Here is a 23,254-nt window from a genome sequence, read left to right as displayed (position 1 = left end):
GGGCTGATAACTTATCGTTGGCCAGATACTTGATTCACACTCTCCTGGAAGAAGATCAATGTTAATCAGTAAGGAATGTCTCCTAGTTACTTTCTTTGATGGCTACTCAGTAGCTGTAAGGGAATCCAAATCTTCTCCAATTGCTTCCTAGTTTTTCTGGCTTATTGGCTGAGTTGTATAGGGTGCCAACCAACTCCTTGATGCTTCTTTATGGAAATGTAGAACAATAGGTTGGGGTCATAGGCAGGCCCAGGTGAAGAAAGAGGCTCACACCACAGCTGCCAACCTACCTTTATTGTCCTTGAAATCCTTTTACTTCTCCCATTCTATGTCAGTTCTCTGCTCCTTCCCTCATCTTGCCCTGCATCTCTCTTCCTTCTGTTGCTTGCTAGCCCTGGACTTTTTCCTTTCTAATTAGTCAGTCACAGGAAGAGAAACAGAGTAAAGAGGAATGTTATAATTTAGTCCTAGATAGTTTTGTCAATTGCTACTCTGTAATATAATTTGAGATCTAGTAATGCAAACATCCTTCATTTCTACTTTTTTTTTGTCAGTAGTTCCCTTGATATTCTTAACCCTTTGCTACTATATGTGAATATTGTTATTATAGTAGTTCTTTATTTTTGAGGGCAGTTTATATGTCATAGGGATTATTTGATCTTTAAATGTTTGATAGAATTTATTTATAAATCTGTAGAAGTTTTTGTTTTTCCTCACTCATGACTTATTCACCTTCTCTTTCTGACATTGGGTTTAGATTCTCTTTTGTGTTTTTTAAAAATTTAGGTATTTTATATTTTTGTAGATATTCACCTATTTTCCTTTAAATTTTCATTTTTGGGGCATATTTATTTTTAACAATCACATCTATCTACCTATCTATCTATCTATCTATCTATCTATCTATCTATCTATCTATATCTTAATCAGCAAAAATCCACCTTCTTTCCCTCCCACTCCAATTCACCCACTCAACTGAGAATACAAGGAAAAGGATCTTTTTACAAACTTTTATAGTCAAGCAAAACTGATCTCTACCTTGGCCACATTAAAAAAAAAGTCCTCATTCTCACCTCTCTGTCAGGGAGTGGGTATCACGTTTCATCACTAGTCTTCTGGAATCATGGTTGGTCATTAATTACACTGATTAGAGTTACTAATTCTTTTTTTTTTTTTTTGGCTAGGCAATGGGGTTAAGTGACTTGTGCAGGGTCACACAGCTAGAAGGTGTTATGTGTCTGAGGCCAGATTTGAACTCAGGTCCTCCTGACTCCAGGGCCAGTGCTCTATCCACTGCGCCACCTAGCTGCCCCGAGTTACTAATTCTTTCAAAGTTGTTTGTCTTTACCATATTGTTGTTATTGCATAAATTGTTCTCTTGGTTCACTTCACTCTGTATCAATTTACACAAGTTTCCCTGAATTTCTATGAATTCATTCTTTTAATTGTTTCTTAAAGCACAATAGTATTATTCCATCACATTTGTATACCATAACTTATTCAGCTATTCCCCTATGTATGGAAACCCCCTCAGATTCCCATTTTTTGCCACCTCAAAAAAAGCTATAAATATTTTTGTACATCCTTAGTTCTGTTTAAGACTAATTCCTCTCTTAACTGAGTCTCCCTTTAATTTCCCCTTCTCCCCTTTTCTCCTGTTTAGTGCAAAGTATTTCTGTACCCAGCTTTGTGTGAGTGTGTTCTTCCTTCCTTTGACTAGTTCAGATGAGAATGAGACAAATGTTAGCTGCTTCCTCCACCCTTTTTCTTCCTTATTGGTATTAAATGTCTACTCGTGCACCCTAATTATGTGAGAAAATTTTCCCTAACCTTCTATTACTTTCCCTCCTATATTCTTATTTCCTTCTCTTTAAATTCTTTCTGTTGTGATCAAGACATAACTGAATCACTCCCAGGTCTTTACTCCCTTTATGATCTCTGATGATGATAGGTTTCAGAGAAGACATGTATTATCTCCCATACTAGAATGCAAGCAGTTAATTTTTGTTTAGTCCTTTATCATTGTTCATGTTTGTTTTTTACCTTACTTGTCCATATTCATCTTTACATTCGATATTTCTCTTAACTCCTGTGTTTAATTTTAAGGTTTCTGCACAGCTCTGGTCTTTTCATCAGGAATGCCTGGAAGTCTTATATTTCATTCAAGATCCTTTTTCCCCCTGTAGGATTTTATTCAGTTTTATGCAGTAAGTTATTATTGATGGGGTTGTAAGCTTATATTTTTTTGCCTTCTGGAATATCATATTCCAAACTCTCTGCTCCTTTAAAGTGGTGGCTGCTAAATTTTATGTAATCCTGAATGTGGCTCATTGGTACTTGAATTCTTTCTTTCTGGCTGCTTTTCTTTGACCTGAAGCTCTGGATTTTGGCTATCATGTTCCTGAAGATTTTATTTTGGGGCTTCTTTCAGGAAGTGACAGATGGATTCTTTCTATTCTACTTTGAACTTTGGTTCTCAGATATCTGGTCAGTTTTGTTTTAAGATGTCTTAAAATATAGTGTCTAGGCTCTTTTTTTTTTTTTGGTTATGGCTTTCAGATAGTCCAATGATTCTTAAATTTGTTTCCTTTCATCTGTTTTCCCGTTTAGCTGTTTTTGCTATGATACTTTATACTTTCTTCTATTTTTCAGTCTTTTGGCTTTGTTTTAATATTTCTTGTTGTCTCTAGGAGTCATTGGTTTCTATTTGGTCCATTCTAACTTTCGGAGAGTTTGTTGCTTGGGAAAGGTTTTGTACCTCTTGTTCTAAGCTGTTAATTCCCTTCTAAATTCCTTCATAACTCCCATTTTCCCTTTAGCACTCTCATTTTATTAATAAAAACATTTTTAACTCTTTAAAAAACCAACAACTCTTGCTTCATGTCTTCCAGGAATTCCAGCTGAATTTGTGTCCAAGATATGTGTGCGTGTGTGTGTGTGTGTGTGTGTGTGTGTTTTGACAGCTTTGTATTTTAGACATTGTGTTCTGGGTTTGTGTCTTGAGCACCCCTGTCACCATAACAGTTTTTCATGGTGGGATTCCTTTTTCATTTGATTGTTCTTCCAGCCTACTACTTGAGTTCATAGTTGATATTTGGTCTAGGCTCTGAGCAGTTCTAAAGGAAAGGTCTGGGCTAGTCCTGTTCCTACTTTCTGGGATCAGTAAAGTATTCTGTTCTAGGATTTCAGGGACACCTGCAAGCTTTGAGTCCTCCCAAAGGGGTCTGATCCAGAGCAAAGTCTGATCGCTGTCTGCCTGGTCTGAGCTCTATGAGTTCCTAATCTAGGTTTGGGTCTGAGCAGTGGGTATTCAGATACTCTCAGCTAGCTATCAAGGTCTGACAGTTCAGAGTGACAGAACCAAGGCTCTCTTTTGGTCTGGGATTTTTGTCCTGGTTATTTCTCTGCAGGCTTCAGATTAGGCTAGACACTGGAACTGAGACTCCACTCTCTTCCACACTACTGCTGCTTGCTTCTGAACCTGGTCTTCTCTCAGTATACTTCTTAGGGCCTCTGATGATGTGAAATGACACTTTACCCAGGAGTTCCCACCCACAGACACAGGCACCCTTGTCAGTCTGCCCTGGATCTGTGACCCACAACTGGATATTAGGTGACAAAGCTGCCCTTTGGCACTGGTTCCCATTATGGTGCCCCAGTATGGTGGTGGGATTACCCAGTATGGGTCTGAGATCTTTTCTTGACCTGGTACATAGATTCTCCTCATGGCATTCTGCTGGCCAACACTGTCCCCAGAATCTGCAGACCTTTCTGTATGATTGTGCTGACCTGGCCTGAACAAAATGACTGACTCACTGTGACTTTTTCTTATTTCCCCAGCAGGATTTGGTCCAGATCTAGAATGGACATTGCCTCAGAGAAACTGAGATTGGGAAAGACCATAGTTTAAAAATGCCAAGATCTCCCACTGCATTAGGGACCATCGCCAGTCATCCTGACCAATGTCTTGCCACTGGACTCTGGAGGAGAGAGTGCAGCTGATGACTGCATAGCTCTGTCTCATTTAAATCCAATTCACTTGCAAGTCAAGACATCATCCTATTAATATCATTGGTCCTCTTCCAGAACAAAAAATAAACAACAACAACAAATTTCTTGATCTGTTCAGAGGAGTCTCTGTAGCTTTCTCTCTGTCTGCTTCAACTTATCTTCAGCTATGACATTAAAATTGTATCTTCAGCTTTTCTCAAGTCATCATTTTTAACAGTCTCCATACTACTAATTCTACATAATATTCTCTATTATGTTTCTTCATAAAATAAGTTAATATAGTTTCTTCAAGAAACAAATTTTTCCCCACCCTCTTTTTTGTCTTCTCCATAGTTTCTCTCAAACCACCTCCAATAACTTTTTCTATTTAATTTCTTTAAAATTGCTAGCCCCAAATGCCAAATCCAGTATGTTCCATTTGACTCTTACAGCTACAGTAACATTAGCTGTAGCCTCCACAGGAGAAGTTTTTGAAATAGGTCTTAGCTTAGTTGTGTACATGTTGTGTTCTTCCAGATAACATTAGAAGTCTGAAGGCAAGAACATTCTTTGTTTCCTCAGAGGCTATGGTACCTTGCAAATTATATTTGCTTAATAAATACTTGTTGAATTGTGGAAGTCAGGAAGAGTGGGAAGACCCGACCAAATATATACAGAAGAAACCAATGCTGATTGTGGTGTCACCATTCAAAGCCTCTTTGGGATCAGTTTTAAGATCACAGGATGATAGATTCATAGATTTAGAGCTGGAAGGGACCTTAGAACTATGTAGTTCAACATCCTTATTTTATAGATGATGAAACTGAGGCATGGAAAAATTAAGTGACTTGCTCAGGGTCACAAAGCTTGTAAATATCTGAGGAAGAAGTCAACATCAAGTCTTCCTGACTCAATATTTAGTGCTCTCTCTATTATACTGTGCTGCTTCTCATACAGTGGAGCTTCCAAAAGAACTGAAAAGATCTTGGACGTCACTTTCAGTTATTTATTTTAAAATAAGATTTGTTGATATCTTTTGTTTTTATTTTCAGTTGTGCCTGACTCTTTATGACCCCATTTGGGGTTTTCTTGGTAATGATACTGAAGTGGTTTGCAATTTCTCCAGCTCATTTTACAGATGAGGAAACTGAGGCAAGAAGGGTTAAATGACTTGCCCAGGATCAGACAACTACTAAGTGACTGACACCAGATTTGAAATCAGATCTTCCTGACTATAGGCCCAGCACTCTATCCACTGCACCACCTACCTGACCGCTTTTGGTTTTATGCCACAGCCATTTCATTATCTATCTCTATCCATCCCTCCATCCATCTATCTATCTATCTATCTATCTATCTATCTATCTATCTATCTCTCACACATACGTAAACATATTTTATTATGATACAAGTTTCAAGTTTCAATTGAGAAAATTCAATTGAAAATTGAGTTTTTATATCATAGCCATTTTAAAACATATTTTTCCTCCCTTCAGCACTCAGTTGAACCTAGGAATCTCTCCTGTAACAAAAAACAAACAAAATAAAACATCACCCCCCCAAAAAAAAGTTAAGCAAAAACAATTGACATAGGAACCATGTCTGACAACAGCATGTATGCCCATGTGATCCTTGATGAGAAGCAACATATGTCTTTTATCATCTGTTCTCTGGGACAAAGACTGATTATTACTATAACTCAGAGTTTAGTGTCCTTTTATTGTTCATTTTATTTACATTATTGTAGTCTTTGGGTGTATTGTTCTTCTGTTTCTGCTTACTTCAGTCTGCCTTCCTACCCAAAAAGTGCTGCTATGAGCATAATGATATGACAGATATTTCTGTTGGAAAGGCCCTTGGCATATCTGCTCAGTAGTGAGACTGCTGAGGACATCTGGTCACTTTTCTTGCATCATTCCAGATTATTTTTCAGAATGGTTGGACCAATTCATAGTTCTATAAAGAATATATGAGTGTTCCTGTTTTGCTGTGTAGCCCTTCCAAATGGATAGTGCTTTTACCAAGTGACAAAGAAGACAAAAATGACTACCAGTATATGTGCAAATAATTTAAATACTGCATGTGAGCCAATTGCTACCTTTTTAGAAGGATAGAGATAGAGCTTCCTAGGGGAAAGATAGATACCTACTCAAATGGCTAGCCAGAACCCTGTAATGCCATAGAAAGAGCCTTGGCCAAAGAGTCAGGAAAACTGAATTCTAATCCATATCCTAACTTACCATGTTACATTTGAGAAAAACATAACTTTCTTTGACCTTTAGTTTCCTCAACTATAAAAAAAGAAATTTAGACTAGATGGTCTTTAGGATTCCATCTAGCTCTGGTATTTCATGAAATTTATGAGGTGTGGTTGTGTCATGGTGTTATCTTACTGGTCTCGACAACAGACAGCATATTTGATTGATTCTTATAAACCACACAAATTCCTAGGAATTCTAAGAGTAAGATTCCTCTACACCAAAGCTCTTCCACACCCAGCCAAACCAGGAACCCAATTATTGAGGTAATCACCTCTCTTTGTTCCATAATAACAATCCTCCTTGGAAGAACTGAACAGGTACTTTAGTTCCTTCCCTCAACATAAATAATCCACCCAAACTTGCTTATTCTCCTAAGGAGGTATGGAGGAGGAATTTCACATGTTTTCTTCCCTGTTCAAGGAAGTCCCTTCTTTCCTGCTATGTTATACTTAAAGCAATACTTTTTTTTTAAAGCAATACTTTTCCAACAGAATATTTAGTCCATGTTTAATATTTAGCTCAAAGTGATCTCCCTCTTTTCTGAATTGCCATGGAAATTTATAATCATGAAGTATTATATAAATGCGAATTGTTATTTTTAGTACTCATCCCATTTCTTTTTTAGATTCCCCCCCCCCATTTCTTTTGTGTTTCTCTTGGTAGCTATCATATCCAATAATCATATTTGTAAGTCTCTGTGTGTGTGTGTGTTTGTGTGTGTTGGTGGTGGTGTTGTTGGGATGAGGGGAGGTCCTACTGGTGTTAAAAGTTCAAATGTGGTGGTTCCAGGGTTACCAATGATGAGAACAGATTCATAGAGAGTGATAGCCCCTGTGGAATGATTGAGTAGATACGAAGAATTTTGATTGTATAATCTTGAGAGGTAGAAACCATGGAGTATCTTAATGTCAGTGTTGTGGATGATTTGATTGGGTCAGGTTCTTGTGGATAGGAGCCACCTCTTCATGTGGGGCCTACAAAAAAGGGAAGACCAACTTGACAGTCAGAGGGAGGGAGGGAGGAGGAGGAGGAGGAGGAGGGGAGAAAGAGAGAGAAAGAGAGAGAGAAAGAGAGAGAGAGAGAGAGAGAGAGAGAGCGAGAGAGAGAGAGAGAGAGAGAGAGAGAGAGAGAGAGAGAGAGAGAGAGGAGAGAGCGAGCGCTGGAACAAAGCTAAGAGTGGACCTGGGGAAGTGAAGCCTGTGCATCCTTAGCCTCAGGGAGCAGTAGAGGATAAGAGGAAAGGGTACAATGGAGTTGCATATGCTCTCAGCTATGTGGCCCAAGAGGTGGCAGCAGCTGGAAGTAACAATGGAGCAATGAGTAAACCTGAACGCAGCCTTCTGGAGTAATGTTGAAATTTGTGGGGTCTAGCCTTATAGAGAGAGAAATGAAATGTGTGGGCTCATCTTTGGAAAGGAAGTGGAAGAACCTTTTGGCTTGAGAGGTAGCAGCATGTAGAGGCAGGAGGGGATTAGCAAGAGTCTAGGTGCAGCCAATTGGAAAGAAGAGAAGAAGAACATGGCCCCAGAATTGGACTTTGCCCTCTGTTATTACCTTGAGTTATTTGGATGGTATGGGTCCAATGGGAAAGGAGTTGCCTCTGTAGCAACCCCAGGTTTATTTCCCTTTTGGAGAAGTCCAAGTAATTAAGGTTTGACATAAATCTCTGAGGCAAAAAGTGGAACTCAGAGAAATGTGAGGCATTGGCTCTTTAGTAACCAGGCCAAATTTTGTTTCCCTTCTTTGGGAGTCCAAATCACAGGGTGGTGCTATGCATATGGAAAACTATATAGATCCCTGGGGTGAAAGGTAGGACTCACCAGAAAGGGAAAAAGAATTTTATCAACTGTTTATGGGATACTATGAGTCTACTGGATTATTTTACATTTTCTATGGAATGAAATTAAGATAGTCCAATACCTGTTATTGCCAGCTTCAGTGCTTGAATGGTGGTGGCTGGATCCCTTTAACCCATATCTGTGGAAACCCAAAGAACAATTATATTCTTAGGTTCCCAGGGAAATCCGGGTGGTGGCAAATTAGCCAAAGATATGATTCTGGAGACAGACTCCCAAGACAGAGTACAAACCATGTAAACTGATTCTGAGGCTCTTGGCCACAACATACGTTCCAATTAAATTAATTCCTTCATTTGACCCAACTTTATAACCTCTAATGAACTTTTTGGCTTCTAAGCCTGTATTCCAATGTTTTATTTATTCCTCCTTGCTTTTTGCCATTTGCAAATTTGATAAATATGTCATTTATGCCTTTTTCTAAGTCATTAATTAAAAAAAAAGCACAGGGTCAAAATATCTCACATGACTTTTTAATTATGAAATCATCTTTTGTGCACTGTTTCTTTTTTAGGGGGTGAGGGAAGCAATTGGGGTTAAGCGATTTGCCCAGGGTCACACAGTTAGTAAGTTTCTGAGGCTGGATTTGAACTCAGGTACCCCTGACTTCAGGGCCGGTACTCTATCCACTGCACCACTTGGTTACCCCTACTGCTTTTTTCCCCCCTTGATGCTCATGAATGATCACTTTAATAGTAATCTGTAGAATTCTTCTAGTGACCAGTCAAGTTCAATGATCTACAGGGTATATATGCCATTTTCTTGCCTATTTTAGAAGCCACAACAACTAATCTTCCTAGTCTTGTAGCATTTCTCCCCTTCTCCTCAAGCTTTTAAAAACTACTGAGTGACTCAGTAATGAGTAACTCAGGAAGAGAAAAACATCAAATTTTGCGTGCTTATGGATACAATTTCATGGTTATGAGTGACTAAAAATTTTATAGCCATTCATACAGTTTTATGGATATATGCATCATAAAGCTGGGCTATACATTGTAAATGTATGATGTTTTAGTCCTAGAAATGAATAGGAGTAACAGACCAGGCTGGATTACATTTGGTAAGTTGTTTAATGCTTTTAATGATTCCATTTCTTTTATGCCCTAAAGACTCCTCTCTCTGACAGAAATGTTCTCCCAGCAATACTGGGATACTGAGTTATAGGTGTAAGTCTTGGTATGCTACACTACTGATTCAAGTTGTAGGCACTACAGGACAATGCAGAGATGTGTAACCCAGGGTTCAAGCTGGCTCATTTGCAGAAGACTCATCTCATTGGTGGAGAGGATGTCGATTCAGTATTGCATGTTTGTGTGAGGGGCAGAGTTGGCACAACAGCGTGGGAGAAGAGAGGCATGCTTCTTTCTTTCCTGTTTCAAGAGAGGCCATGTGGTTTTCAGTCTCTCTTTGAGAAGAAACCCAAGGAGAGAGAATTTATTTTGGGAAATAGTTGTTCTTGGTGTTCATCCTTTGTTTTCAAAGAGGACCAATGACATCATGGGGTGATATCTCAACTTGCTCGTGAATTGGATTTAAGTCAGGCAGAGCTGCACAAAGTTGTCAGCCTCATTCTCTCTTCCAGAGTTATCAAAGTCTGGTGGCAAGACAAAAGTCAGGATGACTGGGTTGCAATGGATGACCTTGTCATCTTTGATATCTGACCAAACTCTCAACCCTCTAAAGCACCTGGGTGTTCAGGGAGGACTAGCACCTCTGGCATGAGGGCTTGACAAGTCCTTTTCAGGGTTGCTTATCCATCTTTGGTGTCCATCTTCACCTGATTCTCACTCGTGGCTCCAAGAAGCTGTAGTATATGTAGTGGCCACGCCCCAGTAAACCATGTTAGCAGATGGGCAAAACCAGGTTGAGGGTAACTGACAGGCTTCAAACCTTCAGTGAATTAGGCAGATATCTACCCTAAGCAGGGGAAGACTTTCCCTGGTGGAATGGGCAAGTGAAAACAATTTCTTCCAATAGCCATGAAAGCAGCTGAAACAGGTGCTTGAAAAACAGTAGACCTATAGAGAAGCCACTACTTCAACATGTCTTTGATTTCTAGCTTGCCTTCCTATAGACTTTGGGAAATTTCTCCTTGGGTAAGATCAGGGCTTCTTTTTTGGCTGCACTGAAATATCTTGCTCCCCCTGGGAAGAGCTCATTCACTCTGTATGTTGTCTGGAATATTCTCATCTGCATAATTTTTTGATTTGGGTCTGATATCTGCCTTCCATACTACAGATGATGGATGTAGATCTTTGCATCCTCTCTATGGGCCCTCTATTCCAACTCTTCTCCTTAAAGACCAGGAACATCCCTTGTATTTTTATGTGCCAAACTCCACCTAGGACAGTGTTTGACACACAGTAGGTGCTTAATTAATGCTTATTGATTGATGATTCAAAAGGATAGAAATAGTATTAGCCCTTCTTATAGATAAGACAGCTAAAACACAGCAGATTAAGGTCACACACAAAGATTCAATAATAAATATAGAAATTACATCCAGATGCTCTTATTTTCTTTTTTTTTTTCTAAATGAAAAGGGTTGTACTAGAGAGTGTCTAAGATCTCTTCTAGTTCTAATGCTCTGTAATTATGTGGTTTTGTTTCCATCCTGTTAGACTGAACTGCCTCCCCTAAAGAGACAGGGACAGCATATTGTTCAGTTTTCTTTAAAACAGAATTTTAGGGTATTGTGGAAACAGCATTGGGTTTGGAGTTTGAAGATACGAATGCCAGTTCTGCCAGGCTGTGCCTTTTATAAGCCATGAGACTATAAGTAAGCCACTTCACCTCTCTGAGCTTGTGTCCTCATGCATAAAATATGGATGATAATACTTGCCAAGAAGCAGGGCTTGCCACGGCTGTGTTGGGGCTCCACTTGATGGGATAGAGTTAACATGAGTTCAAAGAAAACAACCCAGAGAGGGATTCCATCAGCACCAGTCATTTAGGAGAATGAGATGGAATGTAATGAATGTCTGGATCAAAAGGCACGTCTTCTGTTTTCTCTGTGCCATGGCTATTTTCAGGGAAAATCACAAAATTGTTTGGCTTTCTCCCAAATTCTGATAAGAATCATACTCACAGAATCTCAGAGCCAGAAGGGTTATAATAGTGTATTGGGTATTACCTATATTTTAATAAGAATCCCTTCTCAAATATCAACTCCCTTATTCTCAGGCAGCTATTATCTTATATTATCCTCTGACTCCCTCTTTCTTCTCCCTGCTCCCCCAATTTTGCCACTCTCTTAGACTTTGTCTAGGGCCCTGAGGGCCAGAATTACCCTTTCTTCATCTCTCCTCATTAAAACTACCATTCTTACTTGGTAGAGCTCAAAATATAGTTATGAAAAAAGGAACTAACTGAACTAATTTACATCAAGATGTGAATAACTGGCCTTTAGCTAAATGTTTCAGCCTTTTCAGGGATATTTCCATTTTAAAAGTGGAAGCTTGTTATACTTCATTGTATTCATGTTCTCATTGTTGTGGGTATTTCTTCCACTTGTATAGATCGAAAACTATCTGTGCCTTCTCATCCTGTGTGGTTATTATTCATACCTTCCCATAAATTCTTTTTTTTTTTTTTTTGGTGAGGCAATTGGGGTTAAGTGACTTGCCCAGGGTCTCACAGCTAGTAAGTGTCAAGTGTCTGAAGCCGAATTTGAACTCAGGTCCTCCTGACTCCAAGGCCAGAGCTGTGCCACCTAGCTGCCCCCTCCAATAAATTTTTGAAAGAGGATCTACCCAATACCTAGTCATTTTATTATTTCATCCTGGACAGTGAAATACAGAATCTGTCCATCTATTATCTCTTACCCTTCTCGATATAGCCTGCCAGTTTCTTTTTCCTTAATACCGTCTCTTTCTTTTTAGTACTTTCACTACTAGGGAGCTATATGTGACCTTAGAGTTCAACTAATTAAACCCCCTCATTTTACAGATAAGACAACTGATATCTAGAGAGCTTCAATAAGTTGGCCATGGTCACAATGGTATCGTAGGTGATATATTACACCCTAGTCACACCTGCCAAGCATCCTTACATTACTCTGTGTGATTTTCATTATTCTGGAATTCTGGTAGTCTATGACCCACAGCATATAGCATCAGTTGGAAAATACACATGCTACTGTTAAAAATACTGATTTTTTATTAGATATTAATTCATATTTTGGATATTAGATATTCAATTTTCCAACATTCTTTTCAAGTCTACAATTTCCTTTCTATTTATAGTAATTAATTTTATATATATATAAAATTAAAATCAATTAAAATCTCCTACAAATAAATGCTGCCATCTGAGCAACATGTGTTCTTCATTTGGTTTTTATTAGGTGGATTACCACTGTTCATGTTCTTCCACATGTGGGTTTCACCTAACATGCTGGGTCTTCTTCCCTTCCTCATGACACCATGAGGATATCAGTGGAATGCTTGAAGATCAGCCTAACTTCTTTTCTATTATACAATTTCCTTATTGGAATACTTTACTCCTATTCTTCAAAGTTCCTTATTTGTTACACATTACAATCTTCTAACACCCACCTCTGATGGGGTGCTTGGGGGCTTATGCTTGGGTGCTTATGTTTGGGTGCTTGTGTTTGGACCCCAATTTCCCCCTAGCCTCAGAAACACTGTCCCTGACAGTTTCTCCCTGGCCCAAGGACCCTGTGCTTAGCAATTACTCATGAGTGGGCCCCAGTAAGACCCTTATCTCTCTCCTTGGTGCAGTTCCAAACAGCACTTGAAGGATTTATTAGTTTAAACTGGCTTTGCACTGGGTCATAAAGACATTCTTACCCACTACTAGACTATCCTACTGTCCTACCTCATTATCTACATGCTGGGCTCCTCATTAACTGTATTCTAGACTTAAGACATGTGTATACTCCCTACATCTATCTTGTCAAACAAGACATTGATTGGTGGCGGACTGGACAACTCTCAGTTACCCTGAACTCTGGTTGACTTAATGACATAGCAGGCCTCAAACCACACCTCCATGTGGCACCCCCTTGTGGGCTTTTCCTAATGAACTCTGGGTAAAACGCCTGCGCAGTAGGTACAAGAAGTGCATGTTCTTTTAAGAACTGACCACTCCTTAACCACTCCCTAATCCTACCCTGAATCCCCTAGTTAGCATATTGGCACATGTTTTATTGTATTTTATCCTATATAAACTTTAACTGTACCTCTCTAAGGTTGCAGGATCCTTTAAGAATCCTTGCCCGCTGAAAAATGTAACAATAAACTTTGCTATCTTGGCTCAAAGAATGCTTGAGTCTGTGAATTCATTCCGGACGACCCATGTACTTCAGTCTTTGAGGGGTCACAACCTCTTAGCCTCTTAGCCCACAATACCTCCTCTCCATTAACTTTTACATGATATTTATTTACATTTTTGGTGGAGACCTTTGTGTCCCATGTCTTGCAGTCACACAACAACCCTGGTAGAATACTGGTATTGAAAAAGATGAGCCTTTGTTTCTAGTTCAAGTTTAAGGTCATTAAATGAACTTTGCAATATTCTGAAGTACATACAACCTGGTCTCTTTCTCCTGTTTTAATGTGGACCCAACTTGTCCATTTGTACTGTAGGGCCTAATTATACATAATGATGGCAACCTCTATAGGTTTTCCAGCAAACTGTAAGTCATAATCTGGGCAAAAGGCCTTCTTCATCTACTTGGTTTTCTTTTGTAGATGGTAAGACCAACTACAACAGCAGGTAGGTGGCTCAGTGGATACAGCACCAAGTCTGGAGTCAGGAGGACCAGAGTTTAAATCTGGCCTCAGATACTTATGAGCTGTGTGACCCTGACCACTTAACTTCTGTTTGCCTTAGTTTTCTTATTTGTAAAATGAGTTGGATAAGGAAATGGCAAACTGCTCCAGTATTTTTGCCAAGAAAACCACAAATGGGGTCACAAAGAGTTGGATACAATTGAAACAACTGAATAACAGCAACAAGGTCAGACCCTTTCAAGTGCTCATGGACCTGTACCAGGAGATGCTAAAACGTTCTAAAACTTAATGCAAATGGGAGTATCTGGAGGACATCGGTCACACTGACTTTTCAAGTTGGTCCCTATGATTACTTTCCTCTACCATAGTATTGAACAGCTTTGGAAAGCATCTATCTCTCTGTTTTTATGCCTGGCCTGATGTTTAAAATGTTTGCATAACAGCGGTCCAAGAAAAAGAAATTAAAGAAACAAACATTAGCAAATAGGAGGTTTAAAAAAATCTCAATTTGAATACACTATGATGATTTATTGAGAAAATCCAAGGGAATCAATAAAAACAAATAAAATGATAAACTGGCAAAGTAGTAGGCTATAACAAAAGCTACAAAAATCATATGTGTATATATGTGTATACACGCAATACATATACACATACATACATATATGTATCAAGCATATATTACCAACAAAAATCAGGAAAAGGTGACAGAAATAAAAATACTTAAAAATTAAAATGATACTGTTAAATATTTGGGAATTAATTTGTGAATATATAGTACGTATGAAGTTAACTGTAAAATAATTTTAGTAGAAAGGAAGAACTAAATAATTGGAAAGATTTTCACTGATCACTGTTAAAATGAAATGAATACAGCTAAGATGACACTACTTTCTAAATTAATCAATACACTTAATGCTGTATTAATCATAGAATTAGACAAAATAATAACAAAATTCCAATGAAAGAGCAAAAAGTAAAAAATATCAATAGAAATTATTAAAAAGAAAAGAGAAGAGGAATGAGTACTCCTAGATTTAAAGTTATATTTTAAAGCAGTAATTATCAACATTATATAGTTCTAGATTTTAAGAAAATAAATCACTAGAATACATTAGATTAGTGGTTCTCAAATATTTTAGTTTTAAGATGCCTTTACACTCTTAAAAATTTTTGCAATCCCCAGAGAGCTTTTAAAAATGTGGGTTCTATTTATTTATATTTATTGTATTAGAAAATTAAAATTGATAAACTGATAAAATATTAATCAATTCACTAAAAAATAATAATAACATCATTTATTTAGCCATTGCCAATTAGTGGATACCATTTGTATGTGTGTGTGTACTATGACAAATAGTGCTAATTAGCATATTATGTTAAGAAAATAACTTCCATTCTTATAGTTTTTGAGCTGTTTTTAAAAAAATATGCAAATCAGCACTGTATTTCAAGAAACATAAGATATTGTAGGAAGCATAATGCAGGGGAAAGCATGCTGGATTTGGAGTATGAGGACCTAGTTTCAATTCGTGACTCTGTGTGACCTTGGACAAGTCATTTAACTTCTCTGGATATCATTTTCTTCAATTTTAAAAGGAAAAGATTAGTCTACATGACCTAGAAAGTCTTTTCATAAATACATGATCCTATGGGAAAATAAGTGAAGAAAGCAGAACCAAAAGAACAATATGTACATTGATTACAAACTTCTTGTCAAAGCCAGCAATAATTACAAAATATTATTGTCATACGCAGTTTAAAAATCAAAGATTGTTCTTACTCATACATTTAAGTACCTGTACTTATCAACAGAAGTGAAATGAAAATTTTTATTTTATAAATGAAAATGAATAAATATTAAAGGAAGTACAATAAAAATAGACTGATAAACAGAAGGAATGAAATAATCATAGTTGGGACCCAGCCAATCACAAGTGCACATTCTGATTCTCTACAGACTGCATTCCAGAGTTTCAAGTGTCATCTCTCAGTAGACATATATTTGTTCTCCCACATACTCCTACTTCTTTCCCCTGAACCAAAGTAATAGTGCACAAGATCGAGCTTAATCAGAGGTGTGGCCAAGGCAACTTGAAAGTTAACTGTTTACTGCCAGTGTTTTTTGTGCTTTCTCTCCAACATTTCATTTAACCAGTTGCATTAGGTACAGTTGCTGATGCTTTCTCACTGATAAGATTACATTTATACATTACTTTATTGGATACTTACAGCAACACTATAAAGTAGATAATGCCAGTATTGTTGTCCCCATTTTACAGATGAGAATACAATGAAATAACTTGCCTGAGGTGACAGCTAGAAAGTGTGAGACTAAGACCCAAATATCCTGATTCTCTCTCCATGGCCAGGCTTGTTGCTGAATGCTCATTACCTCTAGACAGTGGCTACCCAACCTTGTCATTTCTTGCCATGCCATCAGAAACATATTCCTTGTACTTTCCACCTTTTGTTCTGGAAATAATGATTGAATCATTGCTACTACTTCTGGAAAGAGTGCGTCATTCAGTTGCCTTACTCCCACTTGTTATCCCTGTGGCTATAACTCCTCTTACATCTTTTCTCCTCATCTTGGAATATATATTCCCTGGGGATACAGATTGTATTTGCATTTCAGGTTTGTCACAGTGCTTGGCATAAAGTAATAGAGTAATCATTGCCTTTTCATCCATCTATCCATCCATCTATCTATTCATACATTTATTTATTCTGCCATATTGCCTCTCATTAGTCGAAAATAGGAGGTGTAGGCAATATTGTCTCATCTTTGTAGCTAAAGAAATTAAGGCAGACATTCCCCAATTGATAAATGGTCAAAAGATATGAACAGGCACTTTTGAGAAGCAATTAATTCTATTTATAGCAATATAAAAATGCTGTAAATCACTAGGCATTAGAGAAATGCAAATTAAAACAACTCTCAGTACTATCTCACACCTATCAGATTGGATAACATGACAGAAAAGGAAAATCAACAATGTTGGAGGGGATGTAGAAAATTTTGGGCACTAATGGACTTGGTGGAGTTGTGAACTACTCCAGCCATTCTGGAGAACAATTTGGAGCTACCCACAAAGGACTATAAAACTGTTCATTCCCTCTGTCCCAGAAATACCACTACTAGGTCTGTATCCAAGATCAAGGCGATCAAAAAATGATCTATTTATACAAAAATATTCATAGCAGCTCCTTTTGTGGTGGCAGAGTTGAAAATGGAGATGATGTCCATCCATTGGGGATAGCTGAATGAGTTGTATTATATGCTTGTGATGGAACACTATTATGTTATAAGAAATGATGAACAGCATGGTTTTAGAAAAACCTGATATATAAACCATATAAATTGATATATATATCTATATAAACCATTTAAATGGATATATAACCATATAAAACCATAGAAACTCATGCATGGTGAAATGAGCAGAACCAGGTGAACAGTATACACAGTAGCAGCAATATTGTAAGATGATCAATTGTGAAAGATTTAGCTTCTCTGATCAAGACAATGATCCAAGATAATTCCAAAGGATCCAGAATGAAAAATGTCATCCACCTCCAGAGAGAGAGAACTGATCATCTCTGAATGCAGATTAAAGTATATTAAAAACACACACAAACACACACACAACTTTCTTTTTCTTTTTGTTTTTGTCTGTGTTCTATAACATGGCTAATTTGGAAACATATTTTGCCTGACTTCACATGTATGATTGATATCAAATTGTTTGCCTTCTCAAGGAGATGGGACGGAATTTGGAACTCAAACTTTAAAAAAAAAGATTGTTAATTTTTTTTATATATAACTAGGAAATATTTAATAAAGTAAATATATTTTCAAAAATAAATTAAGGCAGAGAAAGATGAATCTTGCCTGAAGTCACATAACAGCTGATCCAGGAGGAGAGCTGGCAAATATAAGAAATGCAACCTGGATCTATAACCAAAGGGTTTGGGCTCAATACCAGAAAAGGAGGGTCCTGGTGCAGGAGGGTGTCCCAAACAGAGCCAGATGGCAAGTTATTTCCCTTGCTGAAGTGCTAATTAATTTATGATGTTATGAAATGGGGGCAGGCACACCCAGTTATTTGGGTATTTCCCAGGAAAGATCACGATGCCAGCATGAAGTGAGGCTGCAATCACATTTTAATGAGGCAAAGAGGGTATGGGGTGAACAGGCACAGAAAGTACAGACAAGAGGTGAAGAGGGTATAGAGGCAGATGACATGAGAACAGGGAATTGGGTGTTGAAGGAAGGTAGGCAGTATGGGGAAGAGGATGGAGAGGGAGAGAGGTACATAGAATGATTCATGTAGCCAGATATTAGAATTGGGGGCACTGAGCAGCACAGACCCAAGATGGAGATGGAATTTTTTTTAAAATTTTTGTTTGTTTTCAGTGGACAGACTTTTGTCTTTGCCACCTTGGGGTTAGTTCATTAACAAGTCCAAATCATCTTAAAGTTGTCAGTAAAACTTTAAAGTTATCAGTAATATTTGGTGTTCTGCTGGTCTGACTATGGATGTCTAGAACTTATCTGAGATTTACACATCATAGGAGCAAAAGGCCCTAACAGCAAAGTTTAGATGGTTTCCTCTGATTCAGCACATTTTACTAGGATGTGATTTTTTTTTAACATATGATACAGTTTGCAAATTATGCTCTTTCGAGCTTCTGGATGGTCTGTATGTGACTTCTAGGTTCCCTTTTGTAATCTTGTTGTTTAGTCATTTTCAGTCTTATCTTGACTCTTTGTGACCCCTTTTTGGGGTTTTCTTGGCAAAGATGGTGGAGGGGTTTACCATTTCCTTCTCCAGCTCATTTTACAGGTGAAGAAACTGAGGCAAAAGGGCTAAGTGACTTGCTCAGGGTTACATAGCTAGTAAATGTTTGAGACTAGATTCGAACTCAGGTCTTCCAGACTCCAGGCTGGGGGCCCTCTAATCCGCTGTGTCACCTTGCTGCAATCTTATTTCCTGCTGTTGTTACTTTATACTGGTTACTTATAAGCTTCCTTACTATACTTACTAGAGGGGGTACACAATACACTTAACACAATACCTAATAACTTTACAGGATGGTCCTTGAAATTGCTTATTATAAGTAATTATTCTGGAGCTGAGATGATGCATAATTAGACCACCTTTCAAGAGGTAGAGAAATAATGAACTTGGGTGGTTTCTTTCTTTGCTAGATTTCCTGATTACCCGCCAGCTCTATCATACAGGATTTCATTACCAAAGCAGTTTACCTAAAGATGGTGTGGTGGTGACTAAAACCTAGACTTCCTTGTTCCTCACATACTCTTTCCATTATCTTTCAGATCATTAGACTGATGATTTTCATGCTTCTTTAGCCTTAGCACCTCTTTGGCAGGAGAGAGACCATTCACAGGTACTACCATTTCTTTCTTCTTCTGTCTCTTTCATTCCTTCCTTCGTTCTTCTTCCTGAATCTCCCCATCTCTCTCCCTACACTGCTTCCCCTCTCCACCAGACTTGACTTCCTTTGATTAACTGAAAAGCAGGAGTGGGACAGGCAGAGGAATGTAGAGCAAGGAGAAGGAGAAAAGTGGACATAAGGAGTTGGGGAAGGGAAGAGTAAATTATTCAGAAGAGAAGAGGGGAACTAATTTCCACAGAGGTCCAAACAATGGGGCCATTGTCTCTAAAAAGCAGCTGTTACAATGTTACCTGGGAAAAGAACTGGAAAGTCTCACCCCTGAAAGTTTCCCATAAATTAAGCACACTTGGTTTACAGGATAGATAAGCTAATTGTCACTTTGGGAGGGGCTTATAGCTTAGCCACAAGGGGATAAGAACCAGTGCAGATAAACGTCTTTGAGTTTCGTGAGTAGGGACTTCAGGGCACCAGTGAAAAAGTTATGCTCACAAATTTGAATAGGGTTTGGCCCTAATGCTCCCTGCTAATCCTAATTTTTTTTGTGTGTCATCCACTTGTGGTTTTTCAGAGCTGAAAATAAGAGACAATGACAAGAGTGTGTTGGCTCCTGAGTCAGATGAGTCACCTCTGACATTTGTTACCTGGGCAATCTTGGGCATATCATTTACACTCTTTAGGTCTTAGTTTGCTATGTGTCAGATAAGTGGGCTAGACTTAATAGAAACTGATGCTCCTTGCAGACCTAGATCTAAGATCGTATGGCATTTATGTTCTAGTATAACACCTCTTAGGTCAGGGACAGGGTAGAGTCTAGATCTGGGACTGAAACTTAGGGCCTTAGAGAGCTGTCCTGGGCACTGAGAGCTTCAATGACTTGCCCAGGAGAGACTTGAATTGCCTCTTGCAGTGAATTTTCAGATCATTCAAAAAACATAAACAAACCCAGGATTTTATTTTCTTCCCACATGAACTACTGTTTAGCAACATCTCTCTGAAACCTATACTTGTGCTGTTGGTTTTGAGCATGTGTGTGCTCAAAAATGTGGCTTTATGTTATTATTGTTAAATTTGATGTTAGGAAATTTAGCCCATTAGCTTTTGGATCTCAACTCTGTTATTAATTGGTTAACTAGGCCTCCCAGCTTCATGGCATCCATAGATTTGATAAGCATGCCATCTATTCTTTTATCCAATACTTCGTGGAGATGGGACAAAATTGGTCAGTTCTGACCATTTGGCTTCTATGTCATCCATACTTGATAATGAACAGGTAACAGACATGATGAAATGTTTGTACATTAAAGGGAAGACACATGTCTATGCACTGTCATCCCCGTAACAGATACGAAGGAGTTTTCTGTGATAGAGGTCAGTTTATCTAACTGAAGATTGTCTATACCCTTGATGGCCTTTAAAAGCCTAGCTTGCTAGCTCTGGAGGCAGTAGAGGCAGGAGAGCTATACTTCGTATAAAATTAGGGGAGAGTTAATTATGGTGAAAGAACCCAGCTTCTGAGAGGGAACTGACTTTCATTTAGCTTTCCTACCAGGGAGAGAAGAGGATTTCTCTCTCCTCCTCCTCACCCTCCATCAGCTATAGCACTTTGCAGTGGAGTTTCTTGCTTAGTAGAAGGCACCAGACCCAGAAGGGAGCAGAGATAGTCAATAGAGGCAGCTCTAAGGAGAGTGACCCCGGCCACTGAGATGAAAGCCAGATATAGATTCAAGAGAAAAATTAGCCCTGACAGTTAGGAAGCAAACTAGCTTTCTCGATGTCATCGCCATGCTTCAGCTGACTCCTTACATTAGACCTTCCCTTGGAGCTTGGGGCCTTCTATCCCTGGAATAGCTGCTTCTTGCCTCCCCCATTCCGACCTCCTTTCATTCCTTCTGGGGCCTCTGTTTTTTGGGGGTAGGCTAGCCATACTTTCTTCGTTACCCTCCCAACTGCGACCCTCTGGGCTTTACCACCATGCCCCTATGTGGATTACCTTCTATGCCCCTAACTCCCTGTTGTTTTCTCCCATCAGAATGTAAGCTCCTTGAAGGAAGGGACTGTCTTTTTGCTTGAATTTGTATTCCAACAGAGCCCAGTGCCTGGCACATGGCAGGTACTTAGTAAATGCTTGCTGTCTGCTTTCCTGCCAAGAGGAGAAAGCCCAGGAATCTCAGCTGATTAATCTGCCTATCAGAGACATTGTACCCAGGGAGGGTGGCATGAGGACACCTCAGGAAAAGAAAGAACATTGAGGCCTTTAGTGCCAGAAATAAGTTGCTTTGGGCCCATGTGGCCCCTAAGTATGTGGATCACTACTAGTGCATGTTAGGTATGTGTCCACTTTTCCCATTGATGTTGGGTGTATTTGTAGAAAGTATGTTTCAGGCTTTTGGAGGGAATGCTTTGCAGCTACTATTTTTACAATGCCATCTTGGTAAATGCTTCTGCTTTGAGCTAAATGCATCTACTGGATGATTCTTAAAGGTAAGTGGAGGCTCATGAGATATAGTTTTAGAAGTAGTGACCCATAGAGTACTTGGAATTGGAATAGTACTTGCCCCTTGGGGGACTCAGCCTGTGAGAGCAAGTTGTAGGGGGATATTGCAGAGGAGGGTTGCTCCACTACAATGCTTCAGGGACTTGTGATTTTCTTGGTGTGAATATTTCCTCTAGTGGTGTAAATTAAAACCCCTCTACAATATAGTAGATGCTCTTTAGGAGTTCCTGTGGCTCAGCATCCTGTGGCCAAATTAATCATAAACCTTTCTGAAATTTTCTAGGCTTGTCTTTGGGTAGACAGTTTTTCCTTCATTAGACCTGCTACTTGAAGTCTTTGATAGTTTAGTCTTTTATTTTATTATTTAAAAAACATTTTTTTTTTTAGACAACTGGGGTTAAGTGACTTGCCCAGGGTCACACAGCTAGTAAGTGTCAAGTGTTTGGTCTAAGAGTGGATTTGAACTCAGGTGCTCCTGACTTCAGGGCTGGTGCTCTATCCTCTGCACCACCTCGCTGCCATGATAGTTTAGTCTTTTAGAACACAGGGTCCCTTCCATGCCACTATAAGACATAAGCATAGGACTTTAGTGGGAGCCTTCAACCAAGTGGACAGGCAACAAGCCGGTGGCTAAAGAGCTGGCCTTTGGAGCCAGGTAGGACCTGGCTCAAACCTTACTTCTGACTTTCTGACATATATTCACTGTATTAACACTGGACAAGTCACTTAACTTAGTGCCCCTACGCAACTTCCTAAGACTATAAAATGCAGAGAAAGTGCTGACTTGCACTGGTAGGGGAAATGAGAATAAATGAGAGGTCCAATCTCATTCCATTTTTCAATCGAATTATGGAGAAAAAAAAATGTCAAACAGAAAATAGAGACAGAACCTTTGGCATTCCACCAACGACATGGATCCATTAATCAATACTGTTTGCATCTGGTCATTTAACCAGTTCTCTCTCAGTTCTGTCTGACTCTTTGTGACCCCATTTGGGGTTTTCTTGGCAAAGATGCTGAAGTGGTTTGCCATTTCCTTTTCTAGCTCATTTTAGAGATGGGGAAACTGAGGCAAACAGAGTTAAGTGACTTGCTCAGGGTCAGACAGCTAGTTGCCTCTGACCTCTTCTGAATGCATCTAATTATACTATGTGGCAGTCCACCCTCTTCACAAGGACTTGGTTCGAAACTTTGTCAAATGACTTGCCAAAATATAGGTATGCAGCACCCATGACATTCTCCTGGTAGGTCTAGTAACCTGGTTCCTTACTATGCTCTATTATATTTGCCTGTGTTCACGTTCTGTCCAGACAGTCAAAGGCAAACTTCTCAAGGGCAGTGACAGTTTTGTTTTTGTCTTTATATTCTCAGAATCTAGCATGATGCCTTGTTGTATATGGACTACTTGAACTTTTGTCTGGTTGAATTGAATTGAAGGGTAATCCAAGCACCTCACTGATAAGATTGCCCTAG

The sequence above is a fragment of the Phascolarctos cinereus genome, unplaced genomic scaffold (assembly GCF_003287225.1).
Source record: "Phascolarctos cinereus isolate Bilbo 61053 unplaced genomic scaffold, phaCin_HiC Scaffold_1;HRSCAF=81, whole genome shotgun sequence".
Classification (NCBI taxonomy): Eukaryota; Metazoa; Chordata; class Mammalia; order Diprotodontia; family Phascolarctidae; genus Phascolarctos; species Phascolarctos cinereus.
The sequence above is the reverse complement of the archived record's forward strand: the minus strand, read 5'-3'. Positions refer to the sequence as shown.